The sequence below is a fragment of the Protomyctophum bolini genome, assembly GCF_963924005.1.
Source record: "Protomyctophum bolini genome assembly, chromosome: 15".
In the NCBI taxonomy this organism is placed as follows: Eukaryota; Metazoa; Chordata; class Actinopteri; order Myctophiformes; family Myctophidae; genus Protomyctophum; species Protomyctophum bolini.
This window is the reverse complement of record NC_137876.1, coordinates 1,110,752-1,128,289: the sequence shown is the minus strand read 5'-3', so window position 1 is coordinate 1,128,289 and position 17,538 is coordinate 1,110,752. Positions and strand designations below refer to the sequence as shown.

General features: G+C 46.1%; 1 long non-coding RNA gene across 1 annotated transcript; it reads left to right on the top strand.

The window, feature by feature from the left end:
- Positions 1-10,568: 10,568 nt before the first annotated feature.
- Positions 10,569-14,935, top strand: LOC308329123. The gene is made up of 3 exons (XR_013965367.1): positions 10,569-10,665; positions 12,692-12,829; positions 14,823-14,935. It is a non-coding gene; the product is annotated as an uncharacterized lncRNA (long non-coding RNA).
- The last annotated feature ends 2,603 nt before the right edge of the window (positions 14,936-17,538 follow it).

Genomic DNA, 17,538 nt, shown 5'->3' with positions numbered 1-17,538 from the left:
AGGGACCTGAAGACCACATTAAACATGAACCTGAAGACCACCTTAAACAGGAACCTGAAGACCACCTTAAACAGGAACCTGAAGACCACCTTAAACAGGAACCTGAAGACCACCTTAAACAGGAACCTGAAGACCACCTTAAACAGGAACCTGAATTCCACATTAAACAGGAACCTGAAGACCACCTTAAACAGGAACCTGAAGACCACCTTAAACAGGAACCTGAATTCCACCTGGATCTCAGTAAGTTTAAAGCACTTCATTTATTTTATTGGTGATAGTGTGTCGGTACTGAGGGTGTAAAGATGAACCGATATGAATTTGTTATCGACTTAAGCATTAAAAAAAACCAATCAAAAAGTATTCTGAATGTGACGATGGTTTGGTTGTAAAAGTATTTATGGGTTCACAGAAGCTTTTCAGTTAATTCTACTTCAGTATTAACTAACCTGCTACAGAAGACTCACTGATCTAACATTTACAAGTCATTACTTTCTAAATAATAATGGCTACGTCTCATCTTCTATGAGAGCACTGCAATGTAAACAAACAACGACCACACTATTTACAGCACAGAGCGCAGTCAGCGCACCGTCACACTTCAATGCTGGAACATGTGGACGGAGAGTAATCTGTTGATACTTCTTCCAGACACTACTCTGCACTGAGGTACAAGATTCAAAGCTTTTATAGAGTCTCTTTGTATTATTTTTCCTAGACTTTCTGCACGTCCCTGTGTGTAAAGAGGAGGCTCCATCTGAAGAGGAGAGGAGCTCCAGTCTGGTCCAGGAGGAACCACAACCTCCACACATTAAAGAGGAACAGGAGGAGCTACTTCAAAGAGCAGGAGAGGCTGGTGGGTCAACGTTGACATTACTAGCAGTGAAAAGTGAAGATGATGATGATGATGAAAACAGAGAGACAGAGCCTGTAGCCGGCACCTCAACTGAACACATGAAAACACAAGCTGATGTAGAGGACTGTGGAACATCACAACCAACTAGTGATGAGCAGCTCCTCTCTTCACACTGTTCTGAATCTGACACTGAAGACAGTGATGAGTGGGAGGAGACTAGGGGAGACCAGTCAGCTTTAAACACACTGAAATCACAAAACACACAACATGTGGGAGGACAGCGCAAACTGTCACAGGACCTGAAATCATCAAAACAACCTGAATCCATGAGGAGTCATAAAGGGAAGAAACCTTTTAGTTGTACAGAGTGTGGTAAAGTTTTTAATCGAAAGGGAAGTCTGAAAAAACACATGATGATTCATACAGGAGATAAGCCCTTTTCCTGTACAGTATGTGGTAAAGGCTTTACTCAAACGGGTGCTCTAAAATTACACATGATGACTCATACAGGGAAGAAACCCTTTAGCTGTACAGAGTGTGGCAAAATGTTTAATGACAAGGGAAATCTAAAAAAACACATGATGATTCATACAGGAGATAAGCCCTTTTCCTGTACAGTATGTGGTAAAGGCTTTACTCAAACAGGTGCTCTAAAATTACACATGATGACTCATACAGGGAAGAAACCCTTTAGCTGTACAGAGTGTGGCACAAATTTTAATTGCAAGGCTGGTCTAAAATCACACATGAGGATTCATACAGGCGAAAAGCCCTTTTTGTGTACAGTATGTGGTAAAGACTTTAATCAAAAAGCTAGTCTAAAAACACACATGAGGACTCATACAGGCGAAAAGCCCTTTTCATGTACAGTTTGTGGTAAAGGCTTTACAGAACCAGGGACTCTAAAACCACACATGAGGACTCATACAGGAGAAAAGCCCTTTTCGTGTACAGTATGTGGTAAAGGCTTTACTGCGAAAGCTACTATAAAATCACACATGAGGACTCATACAGGAGAAAAGCCCTTTTCGTGTACAGTTTGTGGTAAAGGCTTTACAGAACCAGGGACTCTAAAACCACACATGAGGACTCATACAGGAGAAAAGCCCTTTTCGTGTACAGTATGTGGTAAAGGCTTTACTAGAACAGATCATCTGAAATCACACATGATGACTCATACAGGAGAAAAGCCCTTTTTGTGTACAGTATGTGGTAAAGGCTGTGTTACTACAAGTTATCTAAAAAGACACATGAGGACTCATACAGGAGAAAAGCCTTGTTCGTGTACAGTATGTGGTAAAGCCTATGTTAGCACAAGTCATCTTAAAGTACACATGAGGACTCATACAGGAGAAAAGCCTTGTTCGTGTACAGTATGTGGTAAAGGCTTTACACTAAAAGCTAGTCTAGAAAGACACATGGTGATTCATACACAGAAGAAACCCTTTAGCTGTACAGTATGTGGTAAAGGCTTTACTCAAACAGGTCATCTGAAATCACACATGAGGACTCATACAGGAGAAAAGCCCTTTTTGTGTACAGTATGTGGTAAAGGCTTTACTCAAACATATAGTCTAAAAATACACATGGTGATTCATACAGGGAAGAAACCCTTTAGCTGTACAGTATGTGGTAAAGGCTTTATTCACTCAGCTAATCTAAAAACACACATGATGACTCATACAGGCGAAAAGCCCTTTTCGTGTACAGTATGTGGTAAAGGCTGTGTTAACACAAGTCAACTAAAACAACACATGATGACTCATACAGGCGAAAAGCCCTTTTCGTGTACAGTTTGTGGTAAAGGCTTTACTCACTCAGCTAATATGAAATCACACATGATGACTCATACAGGCGAAAAGCCCTTTTCGTGTACAGTTTGTGGTAAAGGCTTTACTCAAACAGATCATCTGAAATCACACATGATGATTCATACAGGCGAAAAGCCCTTTTCGTGTACAGTATGTGGTAAAGACTTTAATCACATGGCTAATCTAAAACAACACATGAGGACTCATACAGGTGAAAAGCCCTTTTCGTGTACAGTATGTGGTAAAGGCTATACTCACTCAGCTTATCTAAAAACACACATGATGACTCATACAGGTGAAAAGCCCTTTTCGTGTACAGTATGTGGTAAAGGCTTTACTGTCACAGCTAATCTAAAAACACACATGTTGACTCATACAGTCGAAAAGCCCTTTTCGTGTACAGTTTGTGGTAAAGCCTTTAATCGCACAGATAGTCTAAAATTACACATGAGGATTCATACAGGCGAAAAGCCCTTTTCGTGTACAGTTTGTGGTAAAGGCTTTACTCTGAAAGCTAATCTAAAATCACACATGAGAACTCATACATGAGAAAAGCCTTGTTCGTTCGTGTACAGTATGTGGTAAAGGCTTTACACTGAAAGGTAATCTAGAAAGACACATGAAGGTCTCACACATGAGGGGGAGTCACACACAGACACATATGATCATTCAGGTTTAGGTGTGCTGCCGTGGGAAGTTAGGGTTAGGGTGAGGGTTTGAGATAGGTTGTAGGACTAATGACTGGTCTAACCAATGCCTAGTCTAAACTAAGTACTGCACCGCTCACACATGAGGGGAAGCCTGTTAGTCACACACAGACACACATATGATCATTCAGTCTAATCCAGGATGACAATGACAAGGATACTAAAGCAGCGGAATCTCATAATCTGACAACAGTCTTGTCAAAACTCGACTATTGTAACTCCCTCCTTACTGGCCTACTGGCATGTGCACGTAAGCCTCTCCAACTGATCCAAAATGCAGCAGCTCGCTTGGTCTTCAACCAGCCAAAATTCTCACACGTCTCCCCCCTGCTCCTCCATTGGCTCCCGGTCGCTGCCCGCATAGAATACAAAACTCTGATGCTGGCATTCAAAGCAACCAAAGGTATGGCTCCCCCATGTCTTGCAAGTATGATTGAACCCTACAAACCCTCCCGCGCACTCAGATCAGCCAACGCAGGGAAGCTGGAAGTACCCTCACTAAAAACGCCGGGACAACAACGCTCCACACGTCCCAAACTCTTCTCCCTTCTGGCTCCAAAACTGTGGAATGCACTTCCTGTTGCAGTCAGAACTGCAGAATCACTCCCAATCTTCCGCCGTAGTCTGAAAACCCACCTTTTCAGACTCCATCTTGGCCCATAGCACTTACCCTATCCCCTTAAGTAGCACTTTTGTAGAATTAGATAGCATTTGATACAGACTTATAGCATGTTATGTAGACAGCACTATAATTGCATTGTATGTATATTGTGGTGACTGTCACAGAGAACCCAGGAGTCCGGACAACAATTGGCCTATATCAAGGCGGTTTATTTAGAAAAGGAAGAGGGGACAGTTATAGGGTTTCTCAGTAGCATCTCCTGTATGGCCAGTTCCCTCGCTCTACCCCTAGATGGGGCGGTTCGTCCGTCTGTCGCTGGACCTCGTCTCTGCGGCAGATAGGGGAATGTACAGTGATATATTATAATGCGCAGTCAGTGTCTCTTACAGTCGGGTCCACTGTTAGCGATACACACGGCAGTCCTGTATTGCCACTCAGCCTTTCCCTCTGGCTGTGGACTCGGGTCGCGATCCTGTCACTCCCTTTCCAGTACTCCGTATGATTTAGATTATCCTCCTCTTCCTTGGTTTCCCTGTTGGCAACGCTTACAAGTTGCACGCGCGCTCCCAGTGCGCGTTTAGCGTGCTGTCGGTATAAGCCTGGGGGGGGGGAATAAGACAGCGTCAGTATGACAATTCAACACAGTGACACAGAGTGACAGTTGAATTAGTGGTTTCTCGACTCACCGCCCTAGCAGTCTCGAATGACTTGCGACCTTACCCCCCGGAGTGTAATCTGCTCTGAGGCAGAGAGAGCTCAGTTTTGTAGCGTCTGATGGGCGAATGCCTGTGACGCGCATCCCAGCTGGTCCAACAGGTGACGGGGAATGTACCTGTCTTCCAAAACCACTCCCAGTGGTAGGTGGGTTCCTCTCCTGTCTCTCTGCCTCTGCTGGCCTCCGGGGGTATTCTTACCTGGGCGGTGATTTACCATCGAGACACCACATATCCCTCCCCCTAAGCGCTTGCCCGGCGTAGGCGGATTTTCCTCCTCCTCTTCGTATCGCCTGGATAAAGCGTCTGCGTGGGGTATGCTTCGTCCCGGTCTGTGCTCCACTTTGAATCTGTAGTCCTGTAGCTCCAGGAACCAGCGCGTGACGCGCGCGTTCTTGTCCTTGTTGGTGGACATCCACTGGAGGGGGGCGTGATCGGTGATGAGGGTGAATGACCGGCCCCAGAGATAGTAGCGCAAGTGCTGCACGGCCCACTTTATAGCCAGGCACTCTTTTTCTACTGTCGCATAGTTTTTCTCATGAGCCAGCAATTTTCGGCTGATGAACGTGATCGGGTGTTCTTCTCCTCCGAAGGTTTGTGAGAGGACTGCTCCCAGTCCCGTCCCTGATGCATCCGTGTGCAGTAGGAATGGCTTAGAGAAGTCTGGCGCCTTCAAGACGGGTTCCGCGCACAGGGCGGCTTTGAGCTGCTGGAACGCCCCCTCCACCTCAGGGTTCCATCTCACTGTGTGTGGAAGGCCCTTGCGCGTCAGCTCGTACAGTGGGGCTGCAACAGTAGCGAAATTGTTAATAAACTTTTGATAATAAGACATCAAACCTAGGAATGATTTCACCTGCTTTTTGTTCACGGGGCAGGGCCAGTCCCGTATCCTTTCCACCTTTTTGCACTGAGGTTTGATGAAGCCGCGGCCAATCGTGTGGCCGAGATAGTCTGTTTCTGTCAGTCCGATCTGGCATTTCTTGGCGTTGGCGGTTAGCGCGGCTTTGCGCAGGGCGCCTAGGACAGCCGCCAGATGTTCCAGATGCTGGCTCCAGGTCTCCGAGTGGACAATAATATCGTCCAAATAAGCGGCGCTATAGGCGCGATGGGGTCTCAGCACACGGTCCATGAGCCGCTGGAAGGTGGCGGGGGCTCCATGGACTCCGAATGGAAGTACTGTGTAGTGAAACAGCCCGTCGGGGGTGGCGAACGCCGTCTTCGCCTTGGCTCGGTCAGTGAGGGCCACCTGCCAGTAGCCTTTAGTGAGATCCAACATCGAGACGAACCGGGCCGGTCCCAGTCGGTCCACCAGTTCGTCGGACCGTGGCATGGGGTATGCGTCGAAGAGCGACACCTCGTTCAGCTTTCTAAAATCGTTACAGAACCGGAGGGAGCCGTCCGGCTTGGGCACGATGACAATTGGGCTGGACCAGGGGCTAAAGGACTCCTCAATTACGCCTAGCTCCAGCATCTTTTTTACCTCGTCGCGTATCGCGACGAGGTCGTGTGCTGATGGGTCGATTTCGGAGAAGCGGTCTCGGTACCGGCTGAGGAGCTCTTTCACGTCCTGGGTCTGACTGGGGGACAAGTCCACGCCGATGGGGACATCTGCGACATTCTGAGGAGAGACAGATGTTAACAAGGCGGGCAGGGGCAGCTCTTCAGGCTGTTGCCATCTTTTTAACAGATTTATGTGATAAATGATCTCTCCTTTCCGGCGTCCGGGCCGTCGCACCTTGTAGTTTACGGCCCCAGTCTTCTCCACCATTTGTGGTGACTGTCACAGAGAACCCAGGAGTCCGGACAACAATTGGCCTATATCAAGGCGGTTTATTTAGAAAAGGAAGAGGGGACAGTTATAGGGTTTCTCAGTAGCATCTCCTGTATGGCCAGTTCCCTCGCTCTACCCCTAGATGGGGCGGTTCGTCCGTCTGTCGCTGGACCTCGTCTCTGCGGCAGATAGGGGAATGTACAGTGATATATTATAATGCGCAGTCAGTGTCTCTTACAGTCGGGTCCACTGTTAGCGATACACACGGCAGTCCTGTATTGCCACTCAGCCTTTCCCTCTGGCTGTGGACTCGGGTCGCGATCCTGTCACTCCCTTTCCAGTACTCCGTATGATTTAGATTATCCTCCTCTTCCTTGGTTTCCCTGTTGGCAACGCTTACAAGTTGCACGCGCGCTCCCAGTGCGCGTTTAGCGTGCTGTCGGTATAAGCCTGGGGGGGGGGAATAAGACAGCGTCAGTATGACAATTCAACACAGTGACACAGAGTGACAGTTGAATTAGTGGTTTCTCGACTCACCGCCCTAGCAGTCTCGAATGACTTGCGACCTAACCCCCCGGAGTGTAATCTGCTCTGAGGCAGAGAGAGCTCAGTTTTGTAGCGTCTGATGGGCGAATGCCTGTGACGCGCATCCCAGCTGGTCCAACAGGTGACGGGGAATGTACCTGTCTTCCAAAACCACTCCCAGTGGTAGGTGGGTTCCTCTCCTGTCTCTCTGCCTCTGCTGGCCTCCGGGGGTATTCTTACCTGGGCGGTGATTTACCATCGAGACACCACAATATGTATAGCATAGTATAGTATATATGTATAGTTTCATTATATAGATATTCCACTGTTACGTTCTTAGCTTACGCATGTTTCATGATAAATGCTTTTTTATATGTGATGTATTCCCATCCTTTTTTGTTCTTGCTTAATGTAAATCGCTCTGGATTAAGAGTGTCTGCTAAATGCCTAAATAGTCAAATCAACATGACTGATTCAAATAATCATTACTAGTTTCTTGTGAATATATTTTTGTTTAATCTTGTGCATGGATTTACCCCATTTTTGAGGCCCTATACACAGGTTTATTGTTTGTTTTTAGTTCAATGTTTGTTTTGAAAATTTAATTTACATATTGTCATATTGTCTCTTTATTGTTATTGGCGTTTAATGTTTTTGTTGGCACCGTTTGTTTTTCATCACCATTACATCACCTAATGAGTTAGACTTTAATATTTTACTGCCCCTCACTTCACACGGGTGTGATTTTTATTTTATTATTAGCATCTATTTGGTCATTAGCCTAACTGTAGGCCTGGATACAGATGTTTGAATGTGCAATAAATAGGCTGGACCACAGTACTGTACTGTAGTATATCGCAGTTGAAGTTAGCCTATTTGTGACCAGATTTGACTGTCATGTGAAAGCAGGGAATCGTAGCTCCAAATTGACATATTGGTTGTTCAAGTTAAATTGATGTCCTAAATACATCTCGTCTTTTCTGAGGTGTTACTACCACACCCGATCAAGTAATTTACCCAAATTCAAAGTTGGGATTTCTTTCAAAGATTGTTAACTGAAATGAAAATCAATATCCACAAAATCAGCTACCATAATGTACGTGTGATGTGCTTTATCTGTAAAAATGTTTTCAAAGAATGTTTTTTTTGTGGCCTAGTGAGGGCTGAATAAAGTTATACTTACCTGTCTTTCTGTGTGCTTTGATTGAATGATGTGATTATTCAGGCATCATACCATGACTGCATTAATTTCAGCATTATTTAAAATATTTATTTTCATAAATATGTTAGAAAAACACAAAATACAAGACAATAACACGCAATTAAGTATACGACATGCAACGTAATAAATTAAAACAACTCTGGTCTCACTTACATTCAAACTCAGAATATAAATAAATGGAACTAGACTAAAATATTAGGAAGGGACTAGTGGACAAGAGATGCAGTATAAGTCATTTTACACTAGTTGCATGCTGAAAATAGCAGATCTACAAGCTCACAGCTTGTAGATCTGCTATTTTCAGCAAGTGTAAAATCACTCACTTCGACGCCATCAAGGCCCGCCAAAATACATTTTAGTCGACGAAATCAACTGTAGATTTAGTCAACTAAAATCTTACGACATTCAGTCGACTAAAACTAGACTAACACTAACACATTCTGTGTGACTCAAACTAAATTAACGCCATTCAAAAGACCTTCAGTATATTATGTTGAAAAGCATGACTGGCATTGCATTTTTTTTTAAGCAATGCATGAAAAACGACAAATTATACTATTTCGAAAACCATGATTTTCTTGTTATTGTATCGTCATACCATGAAAATTGGCATACCGTGTTGAAAAGGAAGATTTTCATTAGTTTTATCGTAGAAAACCATGACATGACAACACACTATTATTTATGTATGTTTCATGGTTTTTTTTACGATGAAAACAAATTATCCTATGTTTACTTTTAACCTACCACGGGTTAGTTGTAACCTGCCACGCATGTCAGGGTCCACGGTGTTGTAGGGATAAATGAAACAACGCTTTCTCCAGACAGACAGACTGCCCATAATAGCCGAGACAGAACCGTATTTAGCCAAGTTTTTTGCATTTGTCTTTTGCAATCCACCCAATTGCAGACCCCTGAGCACAAGTTTATGGACATGGAACAGACTTCCAAATACAAGGACAATAAGCTGACAGTTACTGTATATCCCAACGCCATAATACGTTCCACCAGAAGCTGATATTTCATAAGTTTGGATGTCAAACAAGTATATACAAATCAAATGGGCTGCCTATTTCAAATACCGTGACAGTTTTTCTCATTTAAATGATGAACACAGTATCTGGGGTATTTGGAATATCTTGTAGTGAATTGACATGCGTGTCATTGTGATCAAACCAGTCTATTTTTACAGTGCTGCGTTTATACATTCTTGTCCTGTCCTGTACTCCTCTGATCTTGTCTGAGACCAGGTCCACCAGACGTTCATGTCTGGCAATGTACAGTCCTTTATAGTGGCTGCAACCATTTAAGATGTGTGCGACTGTTCCTTTGTCATGTGGTACTGGATGTAGGATGCAGTGTGGGTCGTGTGCTGATGGGTACCAGGTTGCCAAGTTGAACTTGGTCGGCAACACCTGTAAACGGACTTTAATAGTGAAAATAAGAATGTCACACACACACACACACACACACACACACACACACACACACACACACACACACACACACAGAGAGAGAGAGAGAGGTAGAAATAGTTTGCTGTCGTTAGTTCGGACTCTCGCCTAATGTGGACCGGCAATATGCCATGGACCAATCAGGGTCATCGAGTCGTTAAGCCTCTCCACCAACGGCAAGGTCACAGCAATGGGAGAGGGAGGTGGCCCTTAAAAGGGCCGTTGGGGGGTGTGTTACAGCGCCCTCTGCTGGCAGACGGCGGCCCTGCACAGAGGACAGCGTGCCAGGCTGCCAGCCTGTGCCAGCCTCTCGGCACAGAGGCGGCAGCAGCAGGCGTGTCCACAGGGCACGAAGACCACCTGAGGCCGGGCGTCCATGCACACCACACACTCCTCGTCCTCCAGGGGGAGCGGGGGAGCAGAGGGGAGCAGAGCTGGAGTCTGACCCGGCAGCACCGAGGCCCGTTTCAGCTGCATCTCCACCTCCAACTCCCTCTCCTTCAGCACCTCGCGGATTCTGCGCTCCATCACCTCTGGCGTGGACTCCAAGCCCAGGTGGAACTTGAGTCTGAGGAAGGCTCTAGCCATCCTGGACCTTTGGGGCAGCATGTAGCGTCTGTCCTTCTGTGGAGAAGAAGACATGTTGCAGATAAACTCTCACTAAGAGAAGAAGACAAGGTGATGATGGTGACACAACAACGATGTGGCTTCTCTGAAACACCTAGTCCTTTTATCCAGGAAACGTCAGCCAATCGCAGAGTTCGCTGACGTGGCTCATTTGAATAAAATAATAAACAAACAAACGAGATTCACGCGTTGCCATGGGGATGCAGCGCTGCGCGCGCACCCGTCAACACCGCGACGCGACGATGACGTCGGTCGTGGACGCGGTCAACTGTGATTGGTCGACTCAGTGCTGCACAGCCCGCACAACTAGTCGTTTGTTGACATCGCGTAACCCTGGTGATTATTAATGTATGAGCGGTGAGTTCAAAGCTGTGTTTATTATTATTATTATTATTGTTTTTCACTTGTTGATAATAATGTTGTCTGTGCATTCGTTCGTCGCTGCTTCCGGCCGTTAGCCGCCGTTAGCATGCTAACGTTACAACGATGCAGTCTCCCGGCTAGCTTCTGATAGCAAGCTATAGCTAGCTGTAGGTGCTGCTACCCTTATAACTCTATGGAAGCTAGCTAGCACCATGTTAGCTGCTAGCTATGCTATCCGATACCTTATGACTCAATGGTGTTAGCTAGCTAGCTAGCTGTGCTATCTAGTTAGCACAATAGAGTTCTAAGGTTAGCTGCTAGCTATGTTTTACACGTATCGCCTGTATGTGTATGGCTGCTCACAGACCATTCAGACCAATGTGTATTACAATGCACGTTCAATGGTTCGTAGTGGAAAAACACTGTGAGAGGTGGAGTTTCAGCCAATTTTTGGTAATTCAGAATATGGTATGCCTATTTATACCATAATCTATCCTTCTGTGTTTGTGTTTATAATCTATTCTACTGACTGTTACCGTGTTTATACCATATTATAATATATTTTACTGATTGTGCAGCAACACACATTTACACCAGTTGTCTGAATGTGTTTTGATTGATTGATTGAACTATTTCTTAATAGTTTGCAGAATTACAGTACATTTATCAGTCTCTAGTGCAGTTGGTGCAGCCACATGGAGACAGGACTGACACAGGAGTGGAGGCTGCTTCACTCAGTTTACTCTACTGTCTCTTCCATTTTTCCATATCGTTATTATCATTTGGCAATATGAAACAGAAATGAGACACACCCCTCACACCTGTTGTTCAACCTCAACATGGCCAATAAGGATATTTAACACTGAGGTGCCCACAATGTTTACGTGCCCACTTTTCCTGCACCATTTTGCAATGTGAAATGCCACCGAATTTGTAACCCTTGCCCACTTTAATTGCTTCCGTCTTTATATGGAATGAAGCCCCAACATGTGAAAGCTGATGTGCTTTTATTGTGAAGGGAAACGTTTCTGAACGTCTCAGCTTGCATCGTGCTGAAAATAGCTGATCTACAAGCTCACAACGTGTGGTGGACGACTGAACGTGACGCGTTGTGAGCTTGTAAATCTGCTATTTTCAGCATGCATCCATGCAACACGTCGTACGACGAAGAATATACCAGGTTTCTCGCGGGAGAGGTATTTTGTTGATCATGTGTGTTAGCTAGTAGCCTGCACACAGCGCTACTCAGAGGTGATCATGTGTGTAAGCTAGTAGCCTGCACACAGCGCTACTCAGAGGTGATCATGTGTGTAAGCTAGTAGCCTGCACACAGCGCTACTCAGAGGTGATCATGTGTGTAAGCTAGTAGCCTGCACACAGCGCTACTCAAATAACAAGCTATTTGAAGCTATTTTTCGGATCAAACAAAACAACACGCTTAGTGTTTGGGGATGTTCTGTTCTGTGTCTGCTGTCTCTGTGGATTCAGCGCGTGTAAACCCAGCATCATAATCCAGTTGACTGATTAAAGTCTGCATCTTTGTTTAGTTTTTCTCCGGAGTTTATCAGTGATAGTGCCGCTTGTACGACATGCGCAGGCACGTCACTCACATGCATGGCAGTCACTCAGGTCAGAGAGAGAGAGAGAGAGGGGGGGGGGGTGCCTGGACCGCTGAGCCACGGCCCAGGCCTGTACTGGACCACTGAGCCACGGCCCAGGCCTGTACTGGCATTTTTACTGAATGTTCTTCCAGTTTCCCTGCGTTGCTGATCTGAGCGCCCGGGAGGGTTTGTAGAGTTCAATCAGACTTGCAATATATGGGGGTGGAGAAGAGGGGGGGGGGGGACATGTGAGAATTTAGCCTGGTTGAAGACCAAGCCAGCTGCGGCATTTTAGATTAATTGGAGAGCCTTAGGTGAGCATGGCGGTAGGCCAGTAAGGAGGGAGTTACAATAGTCAAGTTTTGACATGACTGTTTTGACATCCAGTTGTTGTTTCTTTGTCACTGTGTTGTCCACAGACCACAGGGAGAGATTACGTTATCAGGAGATGGACTCACATTCATCCACATCAGAGGATCAGCGACAGATGGATCAGAGACATGGACCGCTTGATGCGAGACTCAACCCTGTAGTAAAGTTGTACAGGATATTTACAGGTATATGTACTTATGGTTTTTCTCCCCAATGTATTTGTTATGTTGACACTGCTTATTGCATCCTACTGACTCTGGTACCAGTGAGGAGCCCCCACCGGGAGGGCTTCGTAGAGGCTTCGTCCTACTCCTCCCACCCAACACTCCCTGCTGACGGTGCCGCCCCAGCCTGTAGGATTACTTACAGTCCCAGTGATGCAAACAGCCTGCATCCTGCATCCTTAGACTGACTGCATTCAGAACAAACAGCCTGCATCCTGCATCCTTAGACTCACTGCATTCAGAACAAACAGCCTGCATCCTGCATCCTTAGACTCACTGCATTCAGAACAAACAGCCTGCATCCTGCATCCTTAGACTCACTGCATTCAGAACAAACAGCCTGCATCCTGCATCCTTAGACTCACTGCATTCAGAACAAACAGCCTGCATCCTGCATCCTTAGACTCACTGCATTCAGAACGGACACAATCATGTCACCCTCCGGGGGTCCTGGGATGCAATACTGTACTCAGTACTGTACTCTCTAACCTTGTTGAAGTAGGACTGGGATCACCCTTGGGTCCAGGGTCCAGGGACCCTTGGGTCGGTAGGATTACGTGGTAAATGCCTGTAGGATTACATGGTAATTGGTGCATTTATATAGTGCCTTTATCCAAGGCGCTTTACATAGATTGTCCATCAATTCACACATTCATACATTCATACACTGATGGCGGCGGAAACCATGCAATGCACCAGCCAGCACATCAGGAGCACATCAGGGGTTCAGAGTCTTGCTCAAGGACACTTTGACACTAACTCTGGGAGAGCCCACAGGGATAGAACCGGCAACCTTTTGGTCCCCATCCAGACCACTCTACCGCTGAACCACTGCCTCCCCCTTGGGACCACTCTACCGCTGATCCACTGCTGCCCCCTTGGGACCACTCTACCGCTGAACCACTGCCGCCCCCTTGGGACCACTCTACCGCTGAACCACTGCTGCCCCCTTGGGACCACTCTACCGCTGATCCACTGCCTCCCCCTTGGGACCACTCTACCGCTGAACCACTGCTGCCCCCTTGGGACCACTCTACCGCTGAACCACTGCCGCCCCCTTGGGACCACTCTACCGCTGAACCACTGCCGCCCCCTTGGGACCACTCTACCGCTGAACCACTGCTGCCCCCTTGGGACCACTCTACCGCTGAACCACTGCCACCCCCTTGGGACCACTCTACCGCTGATCCACTGCTGCCCCCTTGGGACCACTCTACCGCTGACCCACTGCAGCCCCCTTGGGACCACTCTACCGCTGAACCACTGCCGCCCCCTTGGGACCACTCTACCGCTGAACCACTGCTGCCCCCTTGGGACCACTCTACCGCTGATCCACTGCTGCCCCCTTGGGACCACTCTACCGCTGACCCACTGCTGCCCCCTTGGGACCACTCTACCGCTGAACCACTGCTTCCCCCTTGGGACCACTCTACCGCTGAACCACTACTGCCCCCTTGGGACCACTCTACCGCTGAACCACTGCTGCCCCCTTGGGACCACTCTACCGCTGAACCACTGCCGCCCCCTTGGGACGTGCAGTCCCAATTATCACCTGGCTTCCCTCCCGGGCCATGGGGGGCGTGGCCATGGGGGGCGTGTCTTCCCTCCCGGGCCATGGGGGGCGTGGCCATGGGGGGCGTGTCTTCCCTCCCGGGCCATGGGGGGGGGTGTCTTCCCTCCCGGGCCATGGGGGGCGTGGCTTCCCTCCCGGGCCATGGGGGGGCGTGTCTTCCCTCCCGGGCCATGGGGGGGCGTGTCTAGCACAGCCCAGTCTTTGAAAAGACAAATATTAACAAATAAATAAAAATGTAAAGCCTTTACAACCTCTGTTCCCTCTGTCATATCCCATCTTCATTTTCAACCCATGTCACATCAATCAAAGTCATTATTAAAGTCCTTATTCACGTCACAAAGTCCTCAGTATTAAAGTATTTATTGTATTCCTTCATTCCAGTCCAGTGTGTGGAGTCCAGTCTGCAGGTGAAGATCAGTTCTCCAGCCACGACTGGTTCTATTAAACAGGGACCTGAAGACCACCTTAAACAGGGACCTGAAGACCACCTTAAACAGGGACCTGAAGACCACCTTAAACGGGAACCTGAAGACCACCTTAAACAGGAACCTGAAGACCACCTTAAACAGGGACCTGAAGACCACCTTAAACAGGGACCTGAAGACCACATTAAACAGGAACCTGAAGACCACCTTGAACAGGAACCTGAAGACCACCTTAAACAGGAACCTGAAGACCACCTTAAACAGGAACCTGAAGACCACCTTAAACAGGAACCTGAAGACCACCTTAAACAGGAACCTGAATTCCACATTAAACAGGAACCTGAAGACCACCTTAAACAGGAACCTGAAGACCACCTTAAACAGGAACCTGAATTCCACCTGGATCTCAGTAAGTTTAAAGCACTTCATTTCTTTTATTGGTGATAGTGTGTCGGTACTGAGGGACGGGTGTAAAGATGAACCGATATGAATTTGTTATCGACTTAAGCATTAAAAAAACCAATCAAAAAGTATTCTGAATATGACGATGGTTTGGTTGTAAAAGTATTTATGGGTTCACAGAAGCTTTTCAGTTAATTCTACTTCAGTAACTAACCTGCTGCAGAAGACTCACTGATCTAACATTTACAAGTCATTACTTTCTAAATAATAATGGCTACGTCTCATCTTCTATGAGAGCACTGCAATGTAAACGACCACACTATTTACAGCACAGAGTGCAGTCAGCGCACCGTCACACTTCAATGTTGGAACATGTGGACGGAGAGTAATCTGTTGATACTTCTTCCAGACACTACTCTGCACTGAGGTACAAGATTCAAACCTTTTATAGAGTCTCTTTGTATTATTTTTCCTAGACTTTCTGCACGTCCCTGTGTGTAAAGAGGAGGCTCCACCTGAAGAGGAGAGGAGCTCCAGTCTGGTCCAGGAGGAACCACAACCTCCACACATTAAAGAGGAACAGGAGGAGCTACTTCAAAGAGCAGGAGAGGCTGGTGGGTCAACGTTGACATTACTAGCAGTGAAAAGTGAAGATGATGATGATGAAAATAGAGAGACAGAGCCTGTAGCCGGCACCTCAACTGAACACATGAAAACACAAGCTGATGTAGAGGACTGTGGAACATCACAACCAACTAGTGATGAGCAGCTCCTCTCTTCACACTGTTCTGAATCTGACACTGAAGACAGTGATGAGTGGGAGGAGACTAGGGGAGACCAGTTAGCTTTAAACACACTGAAATCACAAAACACACAACATGTGGGAGGACAGCGCAAACTGTCACAGGACCTGAAATCATCAAAACAACCTGAATCCATGAGGAGTCATACAGGGAAGAAACCCTTTAGTTGTACAGAGTGTGGTAAAGTTTTTAATCGAAAGGGAAGTCTGAAAAAACACATGATGATTCATACAGGAGATAAGCCCTTTTCCTGTACAGTATGTGGTAAAGGCTTTACTCAAACAGGTCATCTGAAATCACACATGATGACTCATACAGGGAAGAAACCCTTTAGTTGTACAGAGTGTGGTAAAGTTTTTAATCGAAAGGGAAATCTGAAAAAACACATGATGATTCATACAGGTGAAAAGCCCTTTTCGTGTACAGTATGTGGTAAAGGCTTTACTCACGCATGTCATTTAAAATTACACATGATGACTCATACAGGCGAAAATCCCTTTAGCTGTACAGAGTGTGGCAAAATGTTTGATCAACAGGGACATCTAAAAACACACATGATGAATCATACAGGAGAAAAGCCCTTTTCGTGTACAGTATGTGGTAAAGGCTGTGTTACCACAAGTTATCTAAAAAGGCACATGAGGACTCATACAGGAGAAAATCCATTTTCCTGTACAGTATGTGGTAAAGGCTTTACGGAACAAGGTAGTCTAAAACCACACATGAGGACTCATACAGGAGAAAAGCCCTTTTCGTGTACAGTTTGTGGTAAAGGCTTTACTCTGAAAGCTACTCTAAAATCACACATGATGACTCATACAGGAGAAAAGCCCTTTTCGTGTACAGTATGTGGTAAAGGCTGTGTTAACACAAGTCATCTAAAAACACACATGAGGACTCATACAGGAGAAAAGCCCTTTTCGTGTACCGTATGTGGTAAAGGCTTTACTCAAACAGGTAGTCTAAAAACACACATGAGGACTCATACAGGAGAAAAGCCCTTTTCGTGTACAGTATGTGGTAAAGGCTGTGTTAACACAAGTCATCTAAAAACACACATGATGACTCATACAGGAGAAAAGCCCTTTTCGTGTACAGTATGTGGTAAAGGCTTTACACTGAAAGGTGTACATCTAGAAAGACACATGAGGAGACACACACGGAAGACACCCTTTAGTTGTACAGAGTGTGGCACAAATTTCTATCGGAAGCAACATCTAAAAACACACATGAGGATTCATACAGGAGAAAAGCCCTTTTCCTGTACAGTATGTGGTAAAGGCTTTAATCAAACGAGTGCTCTAAAAAAACACATGGTGACTCATACAGGAGAAAAGCCCTTTAGCTGTACAGAGTGTGGCAAAATGTTTAATCACACAACTAATCTAAAAAAACACATGATGACTCATACAGGCAAAAATCCCTTTTCCTGTACAGTTTGTGGTAAAGGCTTTACTGAACAAGGTA